The 23640-nt window shown below is 43.1% G+C and overlaps 1 protein-coding gene across 3 annotated transcripts in view; it reads right to left on the bottom strand.

The window, feature by feature from the left end:
• The window catches only part of ASTN2 (astrotactin 2), an 818428-nt gene that overhangs the window by 634864 nt on the left and 159924 nt on the right, over nucleotides 1-23640 (bottom strand). The window lies entirely within an intron of this gene.

The following is a 23640-nucleotide window of genomic DNA, read 5'->3' as shown; positions in this document are numbered from 1 at the left end:
CTGCGGTTAACTCCTTGTGAATCTCCCCCAAATTCTTGATGAGGCTGTGCATCACAATACTCTTAAGGCTTTGTTTAATCCTGTGTTTCCACCTTTTCCATCCTGTGTTTCCACAGTCCTCTCCATGATTGTATGTCCTTCTCAACCAGACTGACAATTTTGCAAATATTTTGGGCTAATTAGCTGATTGGAATGAGGCACCACAAGTCTACAATATTTTACTTTTTCACAATATTCTAATTTTCTGAGATACTGATTTTTGGTTTTCATTACCTGTAGGGCATAATATCAAAATTAAAGGAAATAAGCACTTGAAGTATATTGAGATATTGAGATGTAGATGTGTGTGCGTGTATATGTATGCATATGGATGTAGGTGTGTGTGTGTGCGCGTGTGTGCGCGTATATGCTTCCACCCACCTGCTGTCTTCCGCTCGGTTACCCGGAGTCAGTTATTGAGGGTTAACCGCAGTGTTTCGGATTCTAATATAATTGAGCACAGAAGACGGCAGATGGTTGGAAAACTGTCACAGCGGGGGTACCCCTCCACACTGATACTGAATCTGTGACTGACCAAGTGCGTGATTTGGGTCCTCAGTTACCTTTTGTGTGCCAATATCATGGTTTGTCTAATAAAGTACTTTCATGTAAAAAAAGACACTGGCACATCTTGAGCAGCGCCTACCCTGAGATACCTGAATTCCGCTCGCCACCGATCCCTGCATATAGGCGCAATGCGACTATCGGCAGTGAATTGGTCAGAGTGGATTGGTCTTTTCCTCCTAAACACACCACTTCACTCACTGGCATTAAACGTGTAGGTTGTTATTCTTGCTTAACATGCAGTGAATGCACCTATCTCATCAAGGGCAGCACGTTTGGTGGAGATTTCAAGATAAGACATTTCTTGACCTGCCAGAGCTCCTATGTTGTGTATTTATCGATTTGCCCTTGTGGCTTGTTTTACGTGGGTGAAACCACGCAGAAGGTACGTGATCGTATCTCACAGCATAGGAGTTCTGTCCGGAGTAAGACCTCTGACCTGCCAGTAGCCAAACACTGGCGCCATGCAGGTCATCGCGACACTGACCTAAGATTCATGGTCATTGACCATCAACCCAAACCGAGACGTGGGGGAGACAGGGTTCTCCTCCTCAGGCAAAGGGAGGTTATGTGGATTCATAAGTTAAAATGCTTACACCCTGAGGGCCTAAATAAAGATTTTGACCTCCACTTGTTTCTGTAAATTTCAGATCATGTGATGTTATTTTTCTTGGGGACCAGGAACGATTGGACACAGATGCTGGATTGGACTATGGACTTTATCATTTCATGAGCTAAGTGTGAAACACAACACTCTCTGTTTCTTATTGGGCGTGGTCCCATATTACTGCATGTGATTTCCTTGTGATTGGGCGTAGTCCCACTTCAACATGTCACTTCCTGCCTGTCAGGTATATACTGAATTGGTTTATTCATTTTGTGTTAGCATTGAGAAAGGTCGGGGACGACCGAAACTGTTTGCTTATACTTTCTGTTTTATGCTCTAAATAAAGAAGAGCTGTGTGTGATGCAACCCCTGTGTTTTCTTCTATATACTTGAGGGGATTGGGCACCCCTGGCTGCGTGCACACCCACCCTTTGAGGGTTCACTGTGACAGCTGCTGACCTCCATTGGACTATATATATATATATATATATATATATTTATATATATATTTGTGAAAGATTTTAATACTTCCTTTTTCTGGACAAAATGAATGGAGTACACATCTTAACATGTGTTTGACTTTGCTATTCCAGTGAAAATTATTTTAAGAGACAGAATAACATATTTTCTCAATTATTCCTGAAACAGGCACATAAATAAAATGGCACCAGTAGAAGTTGATGATCAAATCACTGCTGGTCTCGCATATATCCAGAGAAGCTACACATCCAGCAGTTGGCAACTAGTTGAACAGGACAAAATAACAGATTTGTATGCATTATTAAGTACAAAATTTAGACTGTAGACAAGCCAAGTAGGTAGGAGGCTGATATTTATTTTGCTTAATTAGTGATGTTGATTTAGCAACAAATGTTCATGTTCAAAGGACACTTGGCTAACAGTGATCACAACATGATGTATCATTTCAATAATTCAAGAGCAAGATGCCTGTTGTATGAAAATGCAAGAACAAAATGTATACATGGTTTTTAGAGTGATTTTCAATTATTTGGAGCATGATCAAAACATTTTTGCTTCTGTTCTCTTGGAGAGAATACACGCCAAGGTATTCCGTGACGGGTATGGCGAGTTCATAGAAGATTTTATTTTTTTGTCACAAGTTAGTGGAAATTTGCTTTTTTTCACAAAGTGTCATTTTCCACTAACTTCTGACAAAAAATAAAATCTTCTATGAACTTACCATACCCCTCACAGAATACATTAGGGTGTCTTCTTTGGTTTCACACTGCATATTGGCGTATCCGGTGAGTCGCGCCCGCTGCACCAAAAACAGACCTTCAGGGAATACCGCATTAGTACATGGTATTCCCTGTCTGGCATTCGGCCAAGTAGGAAGTAATCTTTGCGTCGCCATAGACTAACATGACTTCCGGGCTGACTCAAATTGCAGCAGGAGCCGCGCGGTAATGTAGGTATGCACTAGCATAAAGCCAACCACTTCCGGCGTAGTGGGGACCGCAAAGTGGGACTTTCGCTAGGCAATTTGCCACAACGCATCGCGCCAGCGTGAAAAGCCCTGAGAGACCCTTGTGTGCCTACAGCTATGTCTCAAGTTCCCTACTAATGATGGTACTTCTCGAAACACTCCCCTATGCATAGGGCAGGCTGGTTAGGACAGGTGGGACAGTAAACAGTGTTACACCTTATTCCAGCCTTTTTACAGACACAACAATGTTTTCTTGGGGTGCATTGACCTGGGGTACTCAAAAAGACATAAGCATAGTGTCTTTCATGTAGCTGGCTAACTAAATCAGGGGGTTTGGGCATGGCCCTTCCTGAATACAGGAGTTCTGAAACAATCTCTTCCTGAATTTGAAGGAAGGAAACTGTTGTTCCCCCAGCCTTACTGTAGAGAAAAAAACTGTTGTAAATTGCCAACTGAATCAAATAAACAGACACTTTCTTATACCAAGCATCAGGTCTTTCAGGAAACTAAATAGGGAGCCAACATCTGGTCGTTGAAGTCCACTCCTCCCGTGTTTAAATTATAGTCGTAGACGGCGAGGGGCTTTTCAATGACTCCAGTTGCTCATTCAATTTGGACTGTCGTGTCTCCGTGAATGGTGGACAGAAGGTAAACGTCCCTCTTCTCCTTCCATTTTACTGCAAGGTCTTCGTTACACAAGGCAGCTCTCTCCTCCCGTGTAAGTCGGGTACTAGTGAGCCATTGGGGAAAGCCCTGCGACTAGGCCGCACGGTGCCACAGCAGGGAATTCCAACTATCTTCAAATGCTGATAGAGGGCCACACTTGTGTAGTAGTTGTCCATGTAGAGATGGTACCCCTTGTGGAATAAGGGTGACACCAAGTCCCACACAATCTTGCCACTGCACCCCAGGTAGTCAGGGCGTCCAACCGGCTCCAATTTTGAATCTTTTCCCTCATAGACCCTAAAACGATATGTAGAGCATGTGGCCCTTTCACAGAGCTTATACAGCTTGACCCCATACCAGGCACGCTTGCTTGGGATGTACTGCTTAATGCCAAGGTGCCAGGTAAAATGTAAGAAGGACTCATCAACGCAGATATTCTGTTTGGGGGTGTAGGCATCTGCAAATTTCAATGACAGGTGGTCTATGAGGGGCCGAATTTTGTGGAGCTTGTCATAAGCAGGGTGGCCTCTTGGATGACAGGTTGTGTTGTCATTGAAGTGCAGGAAGAGCAAGATGTTCTCAAAACGTGCCCTGGACATGGCAGCAGAGTACATGGGCATGTGATGTATTGGGTGCGTAGACTAATACGAGCGCAAAACATTCGTTTTAGTTAGACCCATGTTGAGGAGAAGGCCCAAAGAGATTTTAAATTTGGAAACTGTGACTGGTTTCCACCGAAAAGGCTGAGCATGGTAGCTATTCCGATAGGCGGTGATATATTGAATGGCGTAACGGTTGGTCTCTGCCACGACTAAGTTGTAGAGATTATCGGTGAACAACAGATGAAAAGCGTCTAGGGCCGATCCTAGATAATCTGTCTCCACCTGGACTTCAAACTGGGTGGTGAAAGGGAGCACTACGGGTGCGTCGGAATCAGGGGACTTCCCATCTGGATTTGCCAGCACCTCTGGGAGGCTAGAGGTACTACAGACCCGTGTTTCTTGTGGCTGTGACCGGGGTCTTACTGCACATGCCACCACACAAGTTTCAACTGCCATGCTGGTGCTCGCTACTTCACCAGGGGATGCAGCAGCACTGGTTGCAAGTCCAGGATGTGCTGCGCTGCTGGTGCATGCCTCACCATGAAATCCTAGATCAGTGCTAGCACTAGTCTGCTGCTCTTGAGGTTGATCCTGCGCCACCTGCGGTCCACTGACATGGGGTCGGGTATGCCTGGCGCTAAGTGGGACCTCAACCTCGTCATCAAAACTATCGGTCAGAGAGCCACTGCTGTCTACAGGTTCGTATTCTGACCAGGATGATTCGTCAGATGAGGCGTCCCAGTCGCTCTCACCCGACTCAGGCCAGAATCCAGTAGGCCTCTTCCAGGGAATACCCCTTTCTTGCTATTTTGTGCTGCTAAATTTAGGGGGTATTTCTCTGAGACTACCCAGGAAAAAGAGCACAACTACCTAGCAAAAAGGAGTGTTTGTGAAGTCAAAAGCTGCGGTTGCTCAGTTTTGATTAAAAAAAAAATAATAATCAAAACTGATCTTCAGAGCGCCGCAACTATTGTATTGTGTTTTTGCAGCGATCAGAAAAAAAAAATTCTGTCATTGCGGTGGGGTGGGCTGAACGCAAGTTCGGCCGAACGATTAGGCCTGATTGAGCAAACACTGCATTTTTAGTGGAGCATACACTAAGGTGACCCTAATTTACTTATATTGATCTGACTGCAATCAGTACTGATCTACTATATAGTACCAATGCTGATTAGCGACAGTGATGACGCTAATAAGCGATTAATTAGTGACTGCAATGTGGTGGGCTGGGTGCTAACTGACACTAACTACCTAACAAAGGGGCCTAGCTAACAAACTGGCCTAACTGTTGATACAGGGAGGGGGGATCAGGAACTTGCAGAGGGCTGATCAGGACCTGATCTGATGGGCGAGACTGAGAAGTGGTCAGGGGATGAAAAGAAGAATGTTTACAGGCCTACAACAGGGGAGATCAGAGATAAACGTTAGGGGGGGGGGTGTATCAGAGGGGGATCTGAGGGCAGGGGGGGTTGATCAGGGGCCCACAGGGGGCTGATTAGGGCCTGATCTAATGGGTGAATGACAGGAGGTGACAGTGAGTGATAAGGGGGGAGGGAGATCAGGTGTAAACAATACACTGGGGGTGATCAAAGGAAAGTCTAAGGGTGATCGGCGAGCAAATGTGCCTATATGTGGTGCAGTGTGTGGTGCTTTTACTTAAAGGGCTGCCTGTCCTCCCTGGTGGTCGATCGTGGCAGAGACCACCAGAGGAAGAGGAAGCCAGTACAATACATGTTGCTTACTAAACAACAGGTATTCTACTGATTTCATTGGCCAGATTGCTCATCTAAAGCCCGCCATCGCTGCTCATTGCCCGATGGGCTGATGACGGAGGGGAGCTGCAAGGGATGCTGGGCAATGCGCGCGATCGCCAGCAATACAGCGCTCCAGAACCTTACGCCAAAAAGTTTTGGGATAGTGTTTTGTGGACCGATGAAACAAAATTAAAACAGTTTGGGAGCATGGATTAACCACTTGAGGACCGCCCCCAGCCGATGGGCGGCGGCAAAGTCCGGGCCCAAACGACCGCAATACGCCCATCGGCGGGGGCGGCTGCGAGAGTGGCTATGCGGCGATCGCGTCATTCGTGACGCGATCAGCCGCCGGGGACTCGCTCCGCCCACCGCTCGTAGTAACCCGCCGGCCGTTCGGAAGCGCCGGCGGGTTACTAGCACCCGGATCGCCGCTGCACGTATGTATAATAGGCTTTGTAATGTATACAAAGCCTATTATACTGGCTGCCTCCTGCCCTGGTGGTCCCAGTGTCCGAGGGACCACCAGGGCAGGCTGCAGCCACCCTAGTCTGCACCCAAGCACACTGATTTCCCCCCCCCCTGCCCCCTGATCGCCCACAGCACCCCTCAGACCTCCCCCCCCTGCCCACCCCTCAGACCACTGTTTGCACCCAGTCACCCCCCTAATCACCCATCAATCACTCCCTGTCACTAATCTGTCAACGCTATTTTTTTTTTAACCCCCCCCCCGGCCCACTGCCCCCTCCTGATCACCCCCCCACCCCTCAGATTCTCCCCAGACCCCCCCCCAGACCACCACCCCCCCCCGTGTACTGTATGCATCTATCCCCCCTGCTCACCTGTCAATCACCTGTCAATCACCCCCTGTCACTGCTACCCATCAATCAGCCCCTAACCTGCCCCTTGCGGGCAATCTGATCACCCACCCACACCAATAGATCGCCCGCAGATCCGACATCAGATCACCTCCCAAGTGCAGTGTATACATCTCTTCTCTCCTCTAAACACCCACTAATTACCCATCAATCACCCCCTATCACCACCTGTCACTGTTACCCATCAGATTAGACCCTAATCTGCCCCTTGCGGGCACCCAATCACCCGCCCACACGCTCAGATTGCCCTCAGACCCCCCCCCCCTTATCAATTCGCCAGTGCAATATTTACATCTGTTATTCCCTGTAATAACCCACTGATCACCTGTCAATCACCTATCAATCACCCCCTGTCACTGCCACCCATCAATCACCCCCTGTCACTGCCACCCATCAATCAGCCCCTAACCTGCCCCTTGCGGGCAATCTGATCACCCACCCACATCAATAGATCGCCCGCAGATCCGACATCAGATCACCTCCCAAGTGCAGTGTTTACATCTCTTCTCTCCTCTAAACACCCACTAATTACCCATCAATCACCCCCTATCACCACCTGTCACGGTTATCCATCAGATTAGACCCTAATCTGCCCCTTGCGGGCACCCAATCACCCGCCCACACCTCAGAACGTCCTCAGACCCCAGCCCTGATCACCTCGCTAGTGCATTGCTTGCATCTATTTCCCCCCTCTAATCACACCTTGAGACACCCATCAATCACCTCCTGTCACCCCCTAGCACACCTACCTATCAGATCAGGCCCTAATTTGCCCTGTGTGGGCTCCTGATCACTCGGCCAAACCCTCAGATCACCCTCAGACCCCCTTCCGATCACCTCCCCAGTGCATTGATTGCATCTATTTTCCCCTCTAACCGCCCCCTGAGACACCCATCAATCACCTCCTGCCACCCCCCTAGCACTCCTATCCATCAGATCAGGCCTAAAACATCCTGTCATCTAAGAGGCCACCCTGCTTATGACCGGTTCCACAAAATTTGCCCCCTCATAGACCACCTGTCATCAAAATTTGCAGATGCTTATACCCCTGAACAGTCATTTTGAGAAATTTGGTTTCCAGACTACTCACAGTTTTGGGCCCGTAAAATGCCAGGGCAGTATAGGAACCCCACAAGTGACCCCATTTTAGAAAGAAGACACCCCAAGGTATTCTGTTAGGTGTATGATGAGTTCATAGAAGATTTTATTTTTTGTCAAGTTAGCGGAAATTGGATTTTTATTGTTTTTTTCACAAAGTGTCATTTTTCACTAACTCGTGACAAAAAATTAAATCTTCTATGAACTCACCATACCCCTAACGGAATACCTTGGGGTGTCTTCTTTCTAAAATGGGGTCACTTGTGGGGTTCCTATACTGCCCTGGCATTTTAGGGGCCCTAAACCGTGAGGAGTAGTCTAGAAAACAAATGCCTCAAAATGACCTGTGAATAGGACGTTGGGCCCCTTAGCGCACCTAGGCTGCAAAAAAGTGTCACACATGTGGTATCGCCATACTCAGGAGAAGTAGTATAATGTGTTTTGTGGTGTATTTTTACACATACCCATGCTGGGTGGGAGAAATCTCTCTGTAAATGGACAATTGTGTGTAAAAAAAAATCAAAAATGTGTCATTTACAGAGATATTTCTCCCACCCAGCATGGTTATATGTAAAAATACACCACAAAACACATTATACTACTTCTTCTAAGTACGGCGATACCACGTGTGACACTTTTTTGCAGCCTAACTGTGCTAAGGGGCCCAAAGTCCAATGAGTACCTTTAGGATTTCACAGGTCATTTTGAGACATTTGGGTTCAAGACTACTCCTCACGGTTTAGGGCCCCTAAAATGCCAGGGCAGTATAGGAACCCCACAAGTGACCCCATTTTAGAAAGAAGACACCCCAAGGTATTCTGTTAGGTGTATGATGAGTTCATAGAAGATTTTATTTTTTGTCACAAGTTAGCGGAAATTGATATGTATTGTTTTTTTTTTCACAAAGTGTCATTTTCCGCTAACTTGTGACAAAAAAAAAATCTTCTATGAACTCCCCATACTCCTAACAGAATACCTTGGGGTGTCTTCTTTCTAAAATGGGGTCACTTGTGGGGTTCCTATACTGCCCTGGCATTTTAGGGGCCCTAAACCGTGAGCAGTAGTCTAGAATCCAAATGCCTCAAAATGACCTGTGAATAGGACGTTAGGCCCCTTAGCGCACCTAGGTTGCAAAAAAGTGTCACACATGTGGTATCGCCGTACTCAGAAGAAGTAGTATATTGTGTTTTGGGGTGTATTTTTACACATACCCATGCTGGGTGGGAGAAATCTCTCTGTAAATGGACAATTGTGTGTAAAAAAAATCAAATAATTGTCATTTACAGAGATATTTCTCCCACCCAGCATGGGTATGTGTAAAAATACACCCCAAAACACATTATACTACTTCTCCTGAGTACGGCGGTACCACATGTGTGGCACTTTTTTGCACCCTAAGTGCGCTAAGAGGCCCAAAGTCCAATGAGTACCTTTAGGATTTCACAGGTCATTTTGCGACATTTGGTTTCAAGACTACTCCTCACGGTTTAGGGCCCCTAAAATGCCAGAGCAGTATAGGAACCCCACAAATGACCCCATTTTAGAAAGAAGACACCCCAAGGTATTTTGTTAAGAGTATGGTGAGTTCATAGAAGATTTTATTTTTTGTCACAAGTTAGCGGAAAATGACACTTTGTGAAAAAAAACAATTAAAATCAATTTCCGCTAACTTGTGACAAAAAAAAAAAAATCTTCTATGAACTCACCACCCTCCTAACGGAATACCTTGGGGTGTATTCTTTCTAAAATGGGGTAATTTGTGGGGTTCCTATACTGTCCTGGCATTTTAGGGGCCCTAAACCGTGAGGAGTAGTCTTGAAACGAAATTTCTCAAAATGACCTGTGAAATCCTAAAGGTACTCATTGAACTTTGGGCCCCTTAGCGCAGTTAGGGTGCAAAAAAGTGCCACACATGTGGTATCGCCGTACTCAGGAGAAGTAGTATAATGTGTTTTGGGGTGTATTTTTCCACATACCCATGCTGAGTGGGAGAAATATCTCTATAAATAGACAATTGTGTGTAAAAAAAATAAAACAATTGTCATTTACGGAGATATTTCTCCCACCCAGCATGGGTATGTGTAAAAATACACCCCAAAACACATTATACTACTTCTCCTGAGTATGGCAATACCACGTGTGGCACTTTTTTGCAGCCTAACTGCGCTAAGGGGTCAAAAGTCCAATGAGCATCTTTAGGCTTTACAGGGGTGCTTACAATTAGGCACCCCCCAAAATGCCAGGACAGTGAACACACCCCACAAATGACCCCATTTTGGAAAGTAGACACTTCAAGGTATTCAGAGAGGAGCATAGTGAGTCCGTGGCAGATTTCATTTTTTTTTGTCGCAAGTTAGAAGAAATGGAAACTTTTTTTTTTCTTTTTTTTGTCAGAAAGTGTCATTTTCCGCTAACTTGTGACAAAAAATAAAATCTTCTATGAACTCACCATGCCTCTCACTGAATACTTTGGGATGTCTTCTTTCCAAAATGGGGTCATTTGGGGGGTATTTGTACTATCCTGGAATTTTAGCCCCTTATGAAACCTGACAGGTGCGCAGAAAAGTCAGAGATGCTTGAAAATGGGAAAATTCACTTTTGGCACCATAGTTTGTAAACGCTATAACTTTTACCCAATCCAATAAATATACACTGAATGGTTTTTTTTTATCAAAGACATGTAGCAGAATAACTTTTGCGCTCAAATGTATAGGAAATTTTACTTTATTTGAAAAATGTCAGCACAGCAAGTTAAAAAAGTCATTTTTTTGCCAAAATTCATGTCTTTTTTGATGAATATAATAAAAACTAAAACTCGCAGCAGCAATCAAATAGCAGCAAAAGAAAGCTGTATTAGTGAAAAGAAAAGCAGGTAAAATTCCTTTAGGTGGTAGGTTGTATGACCAAGCAATAAACCGTAAAAGCTGCAGTGGTCTGAATGGAGAAAAAGGCTCTGGTCCTTAAGGGGCGAAAAGACTGTGGTCCTCAAGTGGTTAACGCTATGTGTGGAGGAGGAAGAACAAGGTCTATAAAGTAAAGAACACCTTGCCTACTGTGAAGCATGGCAGGGAGTCAATCATGCTTTGGGCCTGTTTTGCTTCTGCAGGTACAGGGAAGCTTCAGCGTGTGCAAGGTACCATGAATTCTCTTCAGTACCAGGAGATATTGAAAGAAAATGTATGCAGTCCATCACAAACCTGAGACTTGGGAGACGTTGGACCTTTCAACAGGACAATGATCCCAAGCATACCTCCAAGTCCACTAGAACATGGTTGCAGATTAAAGGCTGGAACATTTTGGAGTGGCCATCGCAGTCACCTGACAAAAATCCGATTGAGAACCTCTGGTGGGACTTAAAGAAAGCAGTTGCAGCGCGCAAGCCTAAAAATGTGATTGAACTGGAGGCTTTAGCCCATGAAAAATGAGTTAAGATACCCGTAGATCGCTGCAAGAAACTTGTGTCACCCTATGCTTCACGTTTAAAAGTTGATGTGAGCAAAGAAAAGACAAGTGCCTCTTCGATTTAATTGTAAACAAGATGACTGAAATGATCAATGTCAAACTGGCCAAAACACTTAATTTCAGTGGGGGTTGAATAATTTTGAACACAACTGTATGTAGACATATGTGTGTGTGTGTGTGTGTGTGTGTGTGTGTGTGTGTGTGTGTGTGTGTGTGTGTGTGTGTGTGTGTGTGTGTGTGTGTGTGTGTGTATATATATATATATATGTGCGTGTGTGTGTGTGTGTATAGGATAAAAAATGTCAGTTAAATATATCTTATAGGAGACACACACAGTGATATTTGAGAAGTGAAATGAAGTTTATTGGATTTACAGAAAGTGTAAATCCAATAAACTGTCTTACCCTCTTGCTTGAGGGGGTCAATGATGGCCTTCTGGACAGCAGTCAGGTCGGCAGTCTTACCCATGATTGCGGTTTTGAGTAATGAACCAGGCTGGGAGTTTTTAAAAGCCTCAGGAATCTTTTGCAGGTGTTAATTAGCTGATTCAAAAGAATAGGTTAATAGCTCGTTTAGAGAACCTTTTCATGATATGCTAATTTTTTGAGATAGGAATTTTGGGTTTTCATGAGCTGTATGCCAAAATCATCAATATTAAAACAATAAAAGGCTTGAACTACTTCAGTTGTGTGTAATGAATCTAAAATGTATGTAAGTCTAATGTTTATCAGTACATTACAGAAAATAATGAACTTTATCACAATATGCAAATTTTTTTAGAAGGACCTGTATCTTATTGACCATTCCTAATTATAACATACACGTATTTTACCTGTTTCTTTAGTGTAAGTGTCCGCTGTAAGTGTAGTAAATTAAGAAAATCAATTATATAATAGGGCTACTTAGAAACAAAGCATACTGCAGCAACATTATTAAGCTGTTTAATACCAATAAAGCTAAGTTTATACGGGTTAAAAATGTAAAAAAAATTCTTTCTTGCAGGAAGTTGCTACTTGCTTCTTTCTAGAAAAGAAGAATGTGGTCTTGAAGCAAGTATGTGATAATGGGTTGCATTTCTGTACATTACAAAAAGGGGAGTGAATGAGTTGCTTTATTGGCAATTTAAGTTATTTTTACAGTTTTTTTCAGTCACTTTGATTGAATTATTTGCTTTATTGGCAATTTTAAAATATTTTTTACAGTTTTTTCAGACACTTTTTTTTCAGGGCTCTGACACGAGACCAAGGTTCAAAGAGAAAAATTCAGGAGAAAAGTGTGATATAAATGTATGTCTTGTGTTGTCTGATTACCCTTAGGTAGCTGATAATGCAAGAAGGGTGGCTAGAAGTGCAAAAGTGAAGTAAAGGTGATATAAATGTGTACTAGTTCTCTACAGCCTAGAAGTCCTTTATAGGAATTTTGGGCCACCATTAGCAAGCATTTGTGTGCAATGACAGAATTAGAAACAATATTAGTATGCACATTATGTATTTATACAGTGCCAATATCTTCTGCAGTGCTTTACAAAGTCCATAGTTATGTCCCAAACTGTCCCTCGGAGGAGCTCACAATTCAATGTCTACCATAGGTCAATATACCAAAACAAATTAAATTCACTTATCAGTATGTTTTTTTATTTTCAGATGAGGCAGGGAACCCATGCAAACACAAGGAAAACCTGAAAACTCAATGCAGATAATGACCTTGCGCAGATTTGAACCTGGGACCAGCATTGGTGCATTTTACTACTGTGCCATCTACTGTGAGAAAAGTTAGTAAGGATGACCAGCAAGACAAGGATGAAAGGGTAAGATATCAGGAAAAATTAACGTTTATGGAGTGAGAAGAAGAAAGCCCTAGGCAGAAGAATACAAGCATAAGATTCTATGGTGAGGCTAGAAAAAAAATGCTAGTAGATCCTCTTGCTGCTGGGAATATGCAAGTGCCACGGGAGTACAACAGCTATGGCATCTAAAATAGCTGAAAGTGAAGCATTCCTGCCTGTGAAAAAAAAAAATTATATCATACTTGTACAGAGTCTCCACAGTCTTGATACAGCAGTAAAGCAGTTTGATAGTACTGAGCAGGCGCAGACCACTGAGGTGAAAAAAGGTCCTAAAAGAGGAAAGCCTCTGTTTCCTTAACAGGCTTGCCCCATCATCCTCTTCCTTACCATTAGAACACTGAGACCGCTGCAAACCCCGCAATAGCCCGGAGCTGAATGGACATGGCTTTTTCCACCAAGCCCAAGTGGAGGCTCTTTGCTACTGTGCTGGTGCACGTCATCTGCGCCTGCACAGTGTAGGTAAGCTCTTTGGATCTTCGGGAGTCTCATTGCTGCAACAGAGGGATGAGACCCTCCGTTGTAGGAGCTGGAGGCTTCCCTCTCGAAAGGTACATATCCACTTTTTCCCCCTAAGGATGTCCCAGATTTACTTTATAACATAACAGAAAGTATTTGCAATTATTCCGTTTTAAGTAGGCAAAAAATATATCTCATTATGAATCACTGCTGACTATGCAAATCATCCATTTGTGTCTCTGAAAGCCAGACAAACATTTAGAACCACTGGAGTGTGCCTGTATGGCATAATCATTTTATCTGTGTACTCTGTAACACTCAACTGACCAAGTTCAACCACATAAAGCCATAATAATTCCTGTCGGAAGAGGAACAAAAACTAAGGAATGGCAGTATGTACTCTATAAGATATATATATATATATATAAAACTTATAGAGTACATTGTGGAGGTAGATATTAAATTCACAGCAACCGTATCTCACAATCACTTGTTTCGTCTTCTTGGGGGACTTTCACAGGGGTACAAATAAGTGCTAGTGCAATTGATGCAAAGAAAATGTGATACACACAGAAAGTATACAGCCCAAATACTGAGCCGCACGATCAGCTTTATTTTATTCATCCGAAATCCTTTCTCCCTATCCTATAGTACGTTGAGTGGAGCTTCTGGTGGGAGTGTGTGTCAGTATGTGTGTTTTCCTTCATAAACACAAAAAAGGCTCCCTTTGCCATATCGATTTGTCCATTTGGCACTTTTATTGGCCTGATGAAGCGGGCTTGGACCCGCGAAACGCGTTGCCTGTGCTAAATAAAAATATTTTGTCATATACAAGGATTTCGTTATTGAGGTAAGCCACCTCATATTATTTCCTCGATTTTAAGCTGCTTTTATTTCAACCAGGGCGCCTCTTTACCTTCAATTTTCCTTCATAAGTTCTGCTATTGTCTTTGTCTAATGAGTCTCTATGTGTAGTGGGAGTGTGCTTAGCTTGTGTGGGGTTTGAGTTTGTGTGGGTGAGTACTTACCCCAGATAAAGCCCCTTCTAACATCACATGCAGTCACTGACCAGCACCATTACACTTTTTGAAAGAACTCTGGATTAAATTTCAGAAGAGTACAGTAACATTTAGTTTCAGAATTCTTTAAAGTGATAAAGATGGTAATGTTTTTTTTTTTTAAGTACCCTTTGATTCACATATTTAGTAAAGTCATGTTTTATACACACACACACACACACACACACACACACACACACACACACACACACACACACACACACACACACACACACTCACATATATTGTGTATATATCATTATATGGTAAATCCAATTGTTCCCCATGGTTTTTTTTTTTATGGGACCTATTGGATGGGGATACATCCCTGTTACCAGGGACTCACCTCTCCCCTCACACCCATGTTTTTATGTCATCTCTGGTTTATCACATTTGCTGCTGCTTTCATTGTGATATACTGTACCTAGCCAAACAGAATTGCTGAACACTAAAGGAGGCGATTTATGGAAAGGAATTTCACTACAATTAGCTAAAAAAGATAAGTCAAAAGCTGGGAATTTTAAGTGTATACGTTTTATATTTAAAATGCTCAGCCTCTGCTTTTCAACTCACTGCATAAGGCAAATATCTGAGATTTAGAAAAATAGATACATTTGATTTTGGTGCATTAAATTGTAATACAATTTTAAAGTGAACCCTAGGTGAAAATAAACTGATGAGGTTTATCCTCCTACTCCTAAAAATTACATCTTACAATATCCCATGGTTTTACTTTATATTTAACCACTTCACCCCAAAGGTTTTTTTTTTTACCAATTTAGCAATTTTCACCTGTCAGTGCTCACCCCTTTTATTTGCCACTAATTGTATTACTACTTATAGCAACAAAATGATCTATACCTTGTTTTTTTCACCACCAATTAGGATATTTGTGGGTAGTACATTTTGCTACAAATTACCATATATACTCGAGTATAAGTCTAGAAATTTAGGTCTAATTCACTCAATAAAGGTAAAGGTATAGGGGTCAACTTATACACGCATCATGGGCAACACTGAGCATACTGAGTAATGTGTGTACTGTTATTTAATTTTCCATTTGCAGCAACTTACCCAGTGGTAAGTTACACTTTCTTAATAAAGGAAAAGCCAAGAAAACACAGGTCTGAAAGGAAAAGGGCAGGGGGCAAATACTAGGCTGTAGGAAGAGGAGTGAATAACTGCTGCACTTGGGGGCCTGGAGGAGTTATTGGCTGCACTTAACGGCCAGAAGGGCTTAATGGTTGAAATACTGTATGCAGTCATTAACCCCTCCTGGGCCCCAAGTGCAGCTGTTTATTCTTCTCTTTCCCCAAGCGCAGCCATTAACTTTGCTGGGTAGACTTCTATTTGAGTCAATAAAGAATCCAGCTTAAGAGGGTTGAATATTGGAGTCGACTTATACATGGGGTTGACTTGTATTTGCGTATATATGGGTATTTTATTTTAAATGAATTTTAAAGGGAAATGTAAGAAAAAAAGGAAAAAAACAAAAACATTATCTCAGTTTTCAGCCATTATAGTTTTGAAATAAAATATTTTTTTGTAGTTGAAACCCACACATTTTATTTGCCCATTTGTCCCGGTTATTAAACCATTTAATTTATGCCCCTATCTCAATGTATGGAGACAATATATATTTGGAAATAAAGGTGTAATTTTTCAGTTTTTTTTCTGTCCAGTCCATAATTACAAGCCCCTACATAGTAAAATAATAGTAATATACCCTCATAAAATACAGATTAAAAAAATCTGAGTCCATCAGTTAACTACTTATGTATTTTTTTTAATTGATTTTTTTTTTTTTACAAGTGTTTGAGGGGGTGGGCGTGGGGTCTTTGGAAGTGTAAGAGATTCATTTAATTAATTGTTAATTATAGGTGTATGTGTAAAAGTGTGTGTGTGTGTGTAATATTACTTTTTGGCCATTAGATGGCGCTGCAAACACTCCTGTTTAATAGGAAGTGTTTTACTTTTTTTTTTTTTACATTTTACTAGCTTCTAACTTCTTCCTGTTTTTTGAATGGACATGGTCTCTGATCGTGGCCGTGCCCATTTACTCCAGGCATTGCGATTGAGTAGGGGAATGCTCGTTCTCCTTCCCCAATTGTGGGTCGCCGTGTCCCGGCAGAAAACAGCGGTGAGGAGGCGCGCACACATGCACAGCAAGCAACGCATTAAAACGTCCTGGAACCGTTAACAGTCTCCAACAGGACGTTTTCATCTGGCGGCGTGTCTGTAAGTAGTTAAACATTTACAAAGCAGATTGAATGTTTAGTTGTCTCTGCTCAGTGGCAGCCTATTAATTGTCCCTAATTGAAAATGCATGAACTAATGACCTTTTTCTATCTCCCTCTCTCTCAAAAGTTGTATTTTGGAAAACGTTTATGGCTGTAATTTGCTTATCAGTGAGGTCTGCTGTATTCCTGACAAGGTACCGACAAGACAGAAGCTATCAATTCAATGCCTAAAAAAAACTCTTTCCGGCAGCCTGTTGTTGATATGTTTTGCACTGTACTTACTTATGTTTATAATGTTTATCTTATGTCACATGTCGCCTCGGGTACACTTTAAGAGATTACAAATGTGCAGTATTGCAAAAAGTAATTAAACAATATATATATATATATATATATATATATATATATATATATATATATACATACATACACATATATATATATATATATATATACACATACATACACAGTGATGTGAATAACTATTTGCCCCCTTCCTGATTTCTTATTCTTTTGCATGTTTGTCACATTTTTGTTTCTGCTCATCAAAAACCGTTAACTATTAGTCAAAGATAACATAATTGAACACAAAATGCAGTTTTAAATGATGGTTTTTATTATTTAGTGAGAAAAAAAAACCTCAAAACCTACATGGCCCTGGGTGAAAAAGAAATTGCCCCCTTGTTAAAAAATAACTTAACTGTGGTTTATCACACCTGAGTTCAATTTCTGTAGTCACCCCCAGGCCTGATTACTGCCACACCTGTTTCAATCAAGAAATCACTTAAATAGGAGCTATCTGACACAGAGAAGTAGACCAAAAGCACCTCAAAAGCTAGACATCATGCCAAGATCCAAAGAAATTCAGGAACAAATGAGAACAAAAGTACTGTATATACTCGTATATAAGCCGACCCGCATATAAGCCGAGGTACCCACTTTTACCTCAGAAACCAGGAAAAATCATTTGACTCGCATATAAGCCCCCCCCCCCCCCCAATAGAAATAGCCAGATGTGCCCCCAGTATGAGGCAGTCCCCTCCCCATAGCCAAATGTACACTCAGATGTTAGGCAGCCCCCCTCCCCATAGCCAGACGTGCACTCAGGTGTTAGGCAGCCCCCCCTCCCCATAGCCAAATGTGCACCCAATAGGACACCTCCTGCTCCCCCCTCATGTCACATATAGCAACATTTAGATCTTAGTACCTGGAATGCGGCTGCCAGGGAGAGTTTATCAGCTGTGGAGTGAAGGAGGAGTGAGCTGTGCAGTGGGAGTGCGGATAAGACATGCTGTACATGGAGTCTGTATTGTTTGAAGAAATCAGACGTACAGTGCTGGCAGTGACGTGTCAGGAACCAGCGGTGATGCTGTATACAGGCTGCGCGGTCAGGAGAGGATGCCGGGGCCTGCAGTATCGGATGTTTTGAAAAGCGGGACAAGAGCTCCTCCACTTGCAGCGGTGATGCAGTATGCAGGCTGTGCGGTCAGGAGAGGATGCAGGTGCCCGCACGATCGGATGTTTTGCAAAGCGGGACAAGAGCTCATCCACTTTCAGCTACTTGTAATGATCGGGGATACCCTTCTTCCCTCCTGTACTCGTGTCTAAACATGCAACTAGATAGCGTCATCTGTATGAGACACAGCAAGTACAGGAGGGAAGAAGGGAATCCCCGATCATTACACTGGTCATTGTGCAGACTCTGTCACGTGTCACTGCCAGAATCAGATGCCCCGATCACTGTGGCCACTTCCGTGCAGGTAACGCAGGACACACGAGTAGCTGAAAGTGGATGAGCTCTTGTCCCGCTTTGCAAAACATCCGATCCTGCGGGCACCTGCATCCTCTCCTGACTGCGCAGCCTGCATACAGCATCACCGCTGCAAGTGGAGGAGCTCTTGTCCCGCTTTGCAAAACATCCGATCCTGCGGGCCCCGGCATCCTCTCCTGACCGCACAGCCTGCATATACAAGTGGAGGAGCTCCTGTCCAACACGAAAACGGTCATACAAAGTTGGTGACTCGCATATAGGCCGAAAGGGGGACTTTTGAGCACATTTTTTGTGCTCAAAAATTCGGTCTATATGCGAGTATATACATTAATTGAGATCTATCAGTCTGGTAAAGGTTATAAAGCCATTTCTAAAGCTTTGGGACTCCAGCGAATCACAGTGAGAGCCGTTATCCACAAATGGCAAATATATGGAACAGTGATGAACCTTCCCAGGGTGGCCGGCCGACCAAAATTACCCCAAGAGTGCAGAGAAAACTCATCTGAGAGGCCACAAAAGACCCCAGGACAACAGCTAAAGAACTGCAGGCCTCACTTGCCTCAATTAAGGTCTCAATCGAAGGAGCAAAACACTTTTAAGCAAAAAGAACATTAAGGCTCGTCTCAATTTTGCTAAAAAACATCTCAATGATTGCCAAGACTTTTGGGAAAATGCCTTGTGGACCGACGAGACAAAAGTTGAACTTTTTGGAAGGTGCATCTGGCGTAGAAGTAACACAGCATTTCAGCAAAAGAACATCATACAACAGTAAAATATGGTGGTGGTAGTAGTGTGATGGTCTGGGGTTGTTTTGCTGCTTCAGGACCTGGAAGGCTTGCTGTGATAGATGGAACCATGAATTCTACTGTCTACCAAAAAATCCTGAAGGAGAATGTCCGGCCATCTGTTCGTCAACTCAAGCTGAAGCGATCTTGGGTGCTGCAGCAGTACAATGGCCCAAAACACACCAGCAAATCCACCTCTGAATGGCTGAAGAAAAACAAAATGAAGACTTTGGAGTGGCCTAGTCAAAGTCCTGACCTGAATCCTATTGAAATGTTGTGGCATGACCCTAAAAAGGCGGTTCATGCTAGAAAACCCTCAAATAAAGATGAATTACAACAATTCTGCAAAGATGAGTGGGCCAAAATTCCTCCAGAGCGCTGTAAAAGACTTGTTGCAAAAAAAGTTATCGCAAACGCTTGATTGCAGTTATTGCTGCTAAGGGTGGCCCAACCAGTAATTAGGTTCAGGGGGCAATTTCTTTTTCACACAGGGCCATGTAGGTTTTGAGGTTTTTTTCTCACTAAATAATAAAAACCATCATTTAAAACTGCATTTTGTGTTCAATTACGTTATCTTTGACTAATCGTTAACGGTTTTTGATGAGCAGAAACAAAATGTGACAAACATGCTAAAGAATAAGAAGTCAGGAAGGGGCAAATAGTTTTTCAAATCACTATATATATATATATATATATATATATATATATATATATATATGATCTCATATTGGTAAAAATGCACGATAAAATAATAAAAGTCATTGCAAACCATGCAAATTTCCAAGTAAAACAGCTTGGTTATTAATATGTTTTGCACTGTACATACACATTTATCTCATCATGTAGCCTATTGTACACTTTAACCACTTTAGGACTGCTGTGTTAACCCCCCCCCCCCCCCCCCCCTAAAGACTAGGCACTTTTTCTTAAAATTGGCCACTGCAGCTTTAAGGCCAAGCTGCAGGACCGTATAACTCAGCACACAAGTGATTCCTCCCCCTTTTCTCCCTACAAACAGAGCTCTCTGAGCTGACCACCCCCCCCCCCCCCCCCTAGTGTTTGTTTGTTTTTTTATAAATATTTATTTTACTATATTTAAAATAAATTTCTTTATTATTATTTTTTTTAACTTTACCCTGCTCCCTCCTTCCCCCCGCCAGCCAATCAGCGTTATCGGCTGTAGCCTATGACAGCGGATCACTTCCGCATCTCCAGTGGGGACAGCCTTGTCACACGGCTGTCCCCAGTACAGCAATGCTGCAGATCGCAGAGCTGTACAAAGCAATTAGACTGCGGTTTCGCCGTCTAAGTCTCCCGAGCGGCGATCGCCACTCGGAGACTAAAGGTGGGGCGGAGTTCTGCCCCCTGAGCAGGAGATGCGCACGCAGTGTGCGCGCGATCTTCTGCTAGCCCTATAGACAGCCATTCACGCCAATCGGCGTGGAGCGGTCCTGGGGCTGACGCGCTGCTCACGCCAATTGGCGTGGAGCAGTCGGCAAGTAGTTAAGCATAGTAAAAAGAAAGAGAAAAAAACGATGTGTGGGAATGTGCAAATTCTCCTCCCAACAGCTCTTCTATCTTCCGCAAGACACTTACTCAAAGGCATTACCTCTTGTCTAAAAAACATTTATTGCCCATTGGCTGTTGTGCATGATAACACTCAAACCTATAGGTACAACGAATGTCAACCATAGGAGTCAGGAATCAACCCATCCCACCTATTTGGTGCAGGGTGCTGCACAGACATTTCACTAGGCTATAATCTAGCAAATACTTCTGTTGCTATTGGGCGGGGGGGGGGGGGGGATAATGGTGAGCAGCCTCTGGCAGACAGGGTAAAGTGGGGAACAATGCGTTTGGTTGAAATAATAAGGCACAATAAATCTGGGTGGCTGTACACATGCTAGATTCTCATTTGAGGCATTAGGCCGACAGTTAATGATCTGACCTAAACTTTTCTAAAGAAGCAAAGGTAGCAACTGATAGCATACAGCAGCATAAAGGTAGCAACTGATGGTATAGAAGAAGTAGTGAAAACAATTTCTAATAATAGCAGGTAACTGGATTGCAGCCTGGTTGCGCTGAAATCAATGCTGTCCTATTTCTGTGACTGTAAATACGCTTTAAAGAAATCAACCTTTTCTGCACTGTATTACATGTAAGAAGTAACCACAGTGAAATTTCAACACTCTACTTTGGAAGATCACCTTCATAGTATTCTTGTGATATGCTGGCCTTTCTCTTAGTTTCACAGCTCACATATTTATGATAAGCTTCTTTCATGGTACAACAGCATACTAGATTTTTAATGTTGCTTAAAATATGACATTACCAAACTCTCCATTAATATATTTCCCACTGCCACATTAATATTTGTGATACAGGTTATATAAAACTATTCTATGCAATTAAAGTACAGTTTATACAGTTCACTAATAAACTCATTCAGTCTTTCATGTTAAAATAAAGCTTTTGTTACAGTTGCCAAGATTAAGTGTTAAGGTGGCTACTAACGATCCAATCCTTTTCATCCAATCTTACCAAATCCATGTATTAGAAGAGTAAACTGAGTGAATGTATTGAATGTTTACTATAGGCAGTCTCTTATATTTCATAGAAATGGAAAGATTAGATGAAAAAGACTGGATCATTAGTGGCCATCATAAGTCCTATCTAGGGATGAAACAGTAATATGAGTAAATCCCCCCCACCGCCCCCCCGAAAAAAAAATACAAGAAACCAAACCCACCACTCTCATTTCTAAATCTGCTAGGAAAAAACTTTTTATATTCCTTGCAAGGCACAGCAAATACAGTAATTTCACAGTTAGTTCACTGTAATTGTTCTCTACCTGGCGTGACACCCACCCACATGCGGTACATCTTTCATTTTTACAGCAAACATAATTTACCTGGAAAACCTTTTAAAAACAGAATAAACATGATACATTTCCATTTTAAATATGTGTTTAGCAATTCTTTTTAGTAGTGGCTGTGTGGTACAGCCCACATATTGTACTTTGGATAGTTGACAGGAAGCTAAATATTCCACGTTCTGAGTATTCTAATTAATGAATTGCCATATGTTACACGGTCTCTCAATAACAAATAAGATAAATTGTTTATCACCATGACAGACTTTGCTATTTATTTATAAGAATCCACTGACTACAACCAATATCCAACAGAATCTAAAACTATAATTAACCACCTCTACTCCAATGCCTTAAAGGGAACCTGAGATGAAAAGAAAACAAAAAAAAAATCATACATACCTGGGGCTTCCTCCAGCCCCCTCCGCCGTGATCACTCCCTCAATGCTGTCCGCCATCTCCTGGATCTTCCATAAGGGCTCCCGGTATTTTGGGCAGTCGGGGTTTACTGCGCATACACGGCCCGGCCACGTGCACCTTGCCCGCTACCCTCCCCACCCTACCGGGAGCTTTCTGCACCTGGCAGAAGCGCAGAACTCTCCTGGCCATGGACAGGGGAGTGTGTGAAGCCGCACTGCGCATGTACCAACTGGCCAAAGACACTGGGAGCCCATTCGGAAGATCCAGGAGGTGAAGCATGGGAGCTGAGGGAGTGATCAGGCTGGAGGGAGCCCCAGGTATGTATGATTTTTTTTGTTCATCTTTGGTACACTTTAATTCCTTAAAGGAATACTGTAACCAAAAAAAAAAAAAAAAAAGAGTTTAACTTACCTGGGGCTTCTACCGGTCCCCCGCAGACGTCCAGTGACGTCAGCAGGAGCAAGGACATGCGCGGCCAGGGTCATGCAGGCGCAGTAGCTTGCGACAGTAAAGTCACAAATACCGGAAGTGAGCCCCGGCGTGGGCACAGGACATCTGGGGGGAGGGGGGGGGCGGTAGAAGCCCCAAGTAAGTTACATTCTTTACTTTTTTTTGTTACAGTACTCCTTTAAAGGGGTTCTGTTGCCCTTTAAAAAAACAAAAACTGCCACTTACCTGAGGCTTCTATCGGCCCCCTGCAGCTGGAATGTCCCGCGCCGTCATCTTCTGATGCGCCGTTTCCCGCCGCCGGCACCAGTGTAATTATTTGTCTAACTAGACGAATAGAAGTGCGGCTGTGGCCACGAGCGTGCTTACTTCGCGTGCGTCAACGAGAGCTTACTGTGCAGGAGCAGTACAAAGTTTTCCTGTACTGCGCCTGCGCAATAAGTTCCCACTGACGAGCGCGGGAGGGAGCACGCGCGCGGTCGCACTTCTATTAGTCTAGTTAGACTAATAATTACACCGGTGCCGGCGACGGCGCATCAGAAGAGGTCAGCGCTGGACATTCCAGCTGCAGGGGGCCAATAGAAGCCCCAGGTAAGTGGCAGTTTTTGTTTTTTAAAAGGGAAACAGAACC

The sequence above is a fragment of the Hyperolius riggenbachi genome, chromosome 8, assembly GCF_040937935.1.
Source record: "Hyperolius riggenbachi isolate aHypRig1 chromosome 8, aHypRig1.pri, whole genome shotgun sequence".
NCBI classification, from domain to species: domain Eukaryota; kingdom Metazoa; phylum Chordata; class Amphibia; order Anura; family Hyperoliidae; genus Hyperolius; species Hyperolius riggenbachi.
Note: the sequence above shows the minus strand (reverse complement) of the source record. Positions and strands in the feature narration are given on the sequence as shown.